We start from the raw sequence: 7449 nt of genomic DNA on the forward strand, positions 1-7449 counted from the left end.
CATCATAAGGAGGAGAAAGTGTCCGGAGGGAGAAGAGTCCATAATGGCAGCGCAAAAGCATGGTGACGTGTAGCAAGCCTGATCATAATACTTAAATGTAAGCTCACAGTAGAGAGTGAACTAGAAATGATGAGAGACTTTAAATTCTCTAAGCCTACCTCCACTGACATACTTCCTCTAAGAAGTCTATATCTTCTAAATATCTCCAAACAGCACCACTAACTGGGGATCAAGTGAAAGCCCAAGACTATGGGAACAGTCCTCATTCAAACACAACATTGTCCTTAAGTCAAATAAACTTTGTGAACCACAATCCTTTGTCTAATCATCCACATATGCATCTATCTATGAATTCTTTCTTTCTTGGAGATTTTATTTACTTTTTGTGCATTTGACTGCGTATATATCTATGCAGCATGTGTATACAATGCCCGCAATGGCCAGAAGAGGGAGGTCTTCAAGACACCAGGAAATGGAGTTATAGATTGTGAACCAATGTATGGGTTCTAGAAACTGAACATATGTCCTCTAGAAAAGCAGCCATTGCTCTTAATGGCTGAGACACATCTATAGCCCTTATCTATGAATTATTTAAAATGTCCAAAATGTTTTGCATTAGCACCACTTGAATGTACCTAGATAAAGCAAAATAAAAGAGAATATGTACTGTTTGATTTCTGATTTCACTATGTGGTGTTGTTCCTGTTTCTTAACCCCAGCAGCCCAGGAGCCTTGGAAAGAAGCATGTGTCTCTAATACAGTGATAAGACATTTGGAAAGTTTGTGGTGAAGGAAGGTGTGACTATAAAGCATTGCTTTGACCTTGTTTAAGAAAGAACCCTGATATAGCTGTCTCTTGTGAGGCTATACCGGGGCCTAGCAAACACAGAAGTGGATGCTCACAGTCAGCAATTGGATGGATCACAGGGCCCCCAATGGAGGAGCTAGAGAAAGTACCCAAGGAGCTAAAGGGGTCTGCAACCCTATAGGTGGAACAACAATATGAACTAACCAGTAGTCCCCAGAGCTCGTGTCTCTAGCTGCATATGTAGCAGAAGATGGCCTAGTCGGCCATCATTGGAAAGAGAGGCCCATTGGACTTGCAAACTTTATATGCCCCAGTACAGGGGAACGCCAGGGCCAAGAAGTGGGAGTGGGTGGGTAGGGGAGTTGGTAGGGAGAATATGGGGGACTATTGGAAATGTAAAAGAAGAAAATACCTAATTTTAAAAAATAAAAGAAATTAAAAAAAAAGAAATCAAGTCAAACACTTTTTGTGGGGGACTGGAAAGGACAGTCTTGGTGGGAGAGTAGTGGTGTCTGGAATGGGAACAGGAGAAGTAAGTAAAATAAGACTTTAAAAAATATTAAATTGCTTGGGAATGGAGAAATTGGCTCAGTTGTTAAGTGCTAGAGCTCTTGCTGCTATTGTATAGGGCCTAAGTTCCATTCCCAGCATCCATTTGAGTAACTCACAACTACATGTTAATCTAGCTCCAGGGAATCCAGCATGCTGTTCTGGCCTCCAGGGGCATTTACAAACACACACACACACACACACACACACACACAGAAATGCATGTGTGTATAAAAAATAAAATCTTTAAATGAAATTCTATTGTTTACAGGAAGAAAATGACAACCGATTTTACATTTTGCAATGACAGCAAAGCAGAGGTGAGTATAAGAGAGGGAATTTGCATACTGATGGGTTTGAGTGACCTGGCTCTTTGGTAAAGTTGATGGAACAAAACAGTGATCGAGATCCTCCATGTGTCTCCCCATGACACATCAAGCAGTTGAGGTGTTCACACACCAAAGTATCCTCATAAAAATTAAGGAAATTTAGGGAGCCCAGGTAGAGTGTTTGATTCTAGTATGTGAAAATAAATACTCTGATGAAGGCAGGTAGGGAATATGATACCTAGTCCAAACACCCAGAGAAGAGAAGTATGTTCCAGCCAGGAAGGAATGGAGATCCAAATCCAGCCCTTAAACTTCAAACAATGTGTTTCTTCAACTCAGAAAATGCAAATGTCTAGGAAGAGAGATGACACAAATCTTATAGACCTGAAGGCAAGAACTGAGACCACACTAATGGGAAGGAAGATGGGCATCCATTTATCTGCAGAAAGACAAAAGTGAGAGATGAAGACTCAACCAAACTTGTGATCTAAAAGCTTCTAAAGGAAAATTTCAAACTGAAATAAAGGTATGTTAAGGAGTAAAAAGAAATAAAAATGTGGACAGAAATAAAACAGATGGCTCAAAAATTACTATACAAACAAACCCAAATGGTCTAATATAAATTTTGTGTATAAATCATTTGTATATTTACTATAAGAACTAATATCAAATTGATTGGAATAAAATATTCATTAATATGGTGGTGTGGTGTGAGGAGCGGGTGTGGCGGCAGTCCCAAAGGCGCCAGGGACTGTAGCTAAGTCGCATGACTTGCACTTGACTTCCTCATATAAGCCACAAACATCTTGAGAGCTGCACAGGTGTACCAGGATACCGGTGAATCCATTTTGATGGAGATATGCCCCTGCTGCTCTGATTAGCTGAAGCTGCGTGCCTGGTGAGGTGGCGTGGCCTGCTGTGAGTGGATGGGAATTGAGAGTATAAAAGAGTGAGAGGCCCAGGGTTCGAGGGAGATATAAACAAGAAGAAACAGGACTGAATAAACGTGTGCAGAAGGATCCTGTTGCAGTGTCGTTCTTCCTGGCCAGTTGGGCGCGCGCAAGAAGTGGTGCCAAAATCCAGGACAAGAAAGACCCCTGTAGCGAAGACCCCCTGCTACAGGGAGGATTCAGAACTGCATCACGGGGAAGGAGCGGTTAATAAAGGTTCCTGTAAAACAGACTGTTGAGAAGGATCCAGCGTGGATTCAGAACTCTTCAGCTGGGGAACGGTACTGGTAAGTCTCCTAAATTGATCCCCAGGTTAAAGGGGGGTATTTTTAAGAGAAAGAAGAAAGATGAAGACTGAATAAACTGCTGTTAGAAGGACTGGTGGTCGTGTCGTTCTTGCTGGTCGAGAGCGGACGCGACAATTGGTGGCCCGTACGGGGAACTGACTCCCCCACCGAGTTCAGAACTTTCAGCAGTCAGTAGTTGCCTGCAGGGTAAGTTCACGGTAAGTGAACTGCTCCCAGGAGTTTGGGAAGGACCTCAAATAAAATAAGAGACAAGCATAAAGTTGCCAGGAAGCAGGCACAAGGTAAAGAAAGGTTCCAGGCTTTGGGACAAGTTAAGGTTCCTGGCTTTGGGACAAGTTAAGGTTCCCGGCTTTGGGACAAGTTAAGGTTCCTGGTTTTGGGACAAGTTAAGGTTCACGGTTTTGGGACAAGTTAAGGAACTATGATAAGCTCAGTGTAGTGATCAATAGATCCTCGCTGTGTAGTTATGCTTTTTTCTCCCATTGACCCTTTGTGGGTAGGTCTGATAGTTTTGGTCTTGTTTGTTCTGATATATGGACTCTGTTACTGTTTGAAACTGTGTGTAGAGGCAGTCAAGACAGGTCAGAAAATCCTTACAGAGCAACAAGAAAGTATGTCAGAAGAGGAGAAGGGCTTAAAAAGAAAAAAGAAAAAGAAAGGAGACACAGTGTTATCAGGTGGACAGAAAAGACGAAATAAAAGAGCCGAGGAGGAGGAGGAAGGCAAATTAGCTTCTGCACCCCCTCCCTATGCCTCCTTGGCAGCCACCTATAGGCGGACCTTCTGTCCGGAGGTTTGGAGAAAGGTTAGATTCTCCTTGCTGGGATGTTCTATTTTCACTGACCAAGCAGGGCAGAGATATCATGAGCCTCTAGATTTCAAAGTAGTCGGGAATTTGGCTGAGTCCATGCGGACATACGGCCTAAGTGCTTCCTATAGTGTGGCTCAAGTAGAGGCCTTGAATAGACACTGCATGACGATGTCCGATTGGGCAGGCTTGGTGAAGGCATGCCTTTCACCTGGGAAGTATTTAGATTGGAAAGCCTTCCTTATTGAATTTACAAATGAACAGGCAGTGGCTAACTCTGCTGCAGGAAATCCAGCATGGGATAGGGATATGCTGCTTAGTCAAGGTCGATTTGCACAACAACAGAAGGGATATACACTGCAGGTGAATCAGATTGCTATAAGGGTGTGGAAATCATTGCCCAACAGAGGGGAAGCTAGTGAAAACTTGACTTCTCGTATTGACTCCCCAGATGGACACACAGGTGATTGAGGTTGTGGTCCATCCCCCCTGGGGATCGACCAGATCAGGTGTTGATGTGGGCAAGAGGGTCTGTTTGTGTGTTTCCACAGGACAGGACGGAACCTCTTTGGGTGCCGGAGAGGTTGGTGAAACGCTGCAAGAATTAGGCTCCTGATCCAGTTGCCCCTGTGGATGTGGTGGAGGGTCCCACAAGCACAAACAATGGAGTAGAGATGGGAGATCCTTTCGGTGTTCCAGAAGCCAATACCAGCTCGAAATGACGTTCAAATTTTTCCATGCCTTTTTGATCCCTGAATTCCCCTTAAAGAGATAGCCCCTCTGGCTATCTATCCCTTGCTTCAGGGAAGATGAGTGGGGATGAGAGCCCTGGGATGTATGCTTGTTATAGTGTGTGTGTGTTGTGTGTTTGACACGTGTTAGGTGCAGAGTGTGCGGGCCCGCACTTTCACCATGGTAGCGTAGGCTTTTGCTGCAGTGGAGGTGGGACAATCTCCTCAGATTCGGTTTGCCGCTCTAAAAGAAATTATGCTGCGTTATGCCGTGGGGTGCGAGGCTAAGCACTGCACAGAGGATAGCTTGCTGTTGGCATCCTGTGGAAGCCACGTCTGATTGCATGAAGGTTCAGTGTCCTAGTTCCCTTCCCCCAGGAAAAACGACACGGGAGCTGGCCAAGACCTCTCTGGGTGATGAGCCCAAGGGATGGTTTTGTGTAGGGCCCCTATGCTTGCACACTGGGGATCAGACCTCTACCTTCACCCATGAGGCTTGCTTGCAGCAATTAAGATCTGGCCATAGATTAATTAACATCCTGGCCTTTTGATTCACCTGCCGCAAGCAAAACACAATCTCCCCAGGTGTGGCTTGGCATGATAGAGAGGTAGTCAGTGATAAGACTCCCTGGGCATGTCACCAACCTAAGACAGGGATCAAACCAATGCTGTTTGTCTCCCAAGGACGGGTAAGGGGCATGGCTGCGGGGGGCTATCTACAGACATTCTCTCTGCCAAAAAAGAAAAAAGGGGGAGATGTGAGGAGCAGGTGTGGCGGCAGTCCCAAAGGCGCCAGGGACTGCAGCTAATTCGTATGACTTGCACCTGACTTCCTCATATAAGCCACAAACATCTTGAGAGCTGCACAGGTGTACCAGGATACCGGTGAATCCATTTTGATGGAGATATGCCCCTGCTGCCCTGATTAGCTGAAGCTGCGTGCCTGGTGAGGTGGCGTGGCCTGCTGTGCGTGGATGGGAACTGAGAGTATAAAAGAGTGAGAGGCCCAGGGTTCGAGGGAGATATAAACAAGAAGAAACAGGACTGAATAAACATGTGCAGAAGGATCCTGTTGCAGTGTCGTTCTTCCTGGCCAGTTGGGCGCGCACAAGAGTGTGGTGGTTTGAATATGCCTAGCTCCGGGAGTGGCACTATTATTAGTAGGTGTGGTCTTGTTGGAGGAAGTATGTCACTGTGGAGGTGGGCTTTGAGACCCTCCTCTTAGATTCCTGGAAGATAGTCTTCTCCAGTTTGTCTTTGGAACAAGATGTATAACTCTCAGCTCCTCCATTGCCATGCCTGCCATGCTTCCTGCCATGATGATGATGATGGACTGAACCTCTGAACCTGTAAGCCACCCCAATTAAATACTGTCTTTTATAAGAGTTGCCTTGGTCATGGTATCTCTTCATAGCAATAAAACCCTAATGAAGACAGTAAGCAAGATACAAGTTGGTACATGAACAATTCAATGTGTGGGGAGGAATAGAATATTTTTATGACTATATTTCTGCTTTCCTTTCATTTGATCTTTACTACCAATGTTATATTATTACAAAATATATGAATATAATAAAAATCTCTGTTAATAATCCTCATAGTAGCCAGAAAAACAGACATCTACAGTGGATGAACCATGGGTAATTAGTAAGGAATCAAAATGTGTCAAGTAAAATATCATACAGTGCAGTCACACCAGCATCGTCTCCCTCTTACTTCCTCAGTTACCCTCTCTGCTCTCTGATAGCACCATCTTCCATGCAAACTGCACTCAAACCCGTGTCAAGATCTGCTTTCTGGGAATCAAACTCAAGATATCCAGTTGAGCATCTGTAACTTTGTTATTAGCTGTCTTCAAATTAAGGATTGTCATGTTTTCCTGGTGAGTTGACCCTTTAGTCATAATTGAGGCTTCCATTTTTCCTCTACTGTATTAATTTATCCAATGTCAATGTTGAGACCTGAATTTCCTTTTGACGATCTATGGGTTATGTCTGGTGCCATATTTTTACTTTTAACTTATCTGGACTTCTGAGTACTTGTATTTACATTGCCTTAGAAAGCATCATTGATCTACATGCAATACAGACACAGATATAGACACACATACACAGACACAGGCACACAGACACACAAACACACACACTCACTTATATGTGCATGTGTGTTACAAAAATACTAGAAGCAGTTTCTTAAATGCACTCTGGAGCTTTATCAGAGGTAGGATGGGCCTCCTAAGCAGATCCATCATGTCTTTGGAAATGACACTTGTCAAAGTGCACTGTGTGGTTAAGGAGAGGGTGTCTGCATATTTTGCTGGCACCAAAATAAGAACCTGTCCTGCTCTTGTTCACTAATTTTCCAGAGAAGCAAGAAAGAAATGAGGGAGCAGGGACACCAAGAGCCACTAGCTTTCAAGAAAAAAAAATATCTAGAATTGGACTCATTACACACTGTTGGACCACAAGAGAGTATTAGAACATCATTTTGGGAAAGCTTTAAAATTTCACCTTCTTAGATAAAAAAATACCCAATTTTATAACCATACTGTTATGATTTTTAAAGTTCAACATCCTGTGGATCTAATTAACTTAGCTGCTTCCCCATCCTGCCAGCAATGTTGTCACACACCAGAAGTAGCACACGGTCATTCTCCAGAATGGCCTCTCTACAGCAAGGGAAATGTTTCTGTCTCTGTCTCTCTCTGTCTCTCTCTCTGTCTGTCTCTCTTTCTCTCTCTCTCTTTCCCTCTCATTCTCTCTCTCCCCCTCTCATTCTCCCTATACACATCTTATATATTTAGACCAAACAAATTTTCTTGCCTTTTCTCGCTGTAATTTCAGAGAAGAGCACCTTGTTACCTTATGAACACGGTCACAGAGATTTTTCATAAGGTAACTTATTAGTTTCTGCTGTGCAAATTGAGACTACCTTTTAAACAAGTTAAACTAAATCAAGGGGTGAAC

This window comes from Mus musculus, chromosome 8, assembly GCF_000001635.26.
Source record: "Mus musculus strain C57BL/6J chromosome 8, GRCm38.p6 C57BL/6J".
NCBI classification, from domain to species: Eukaryota; Metazoa; Chordata; class Mammalia; order Rodentia; family Muridae; genus Mus; species Mus musculus.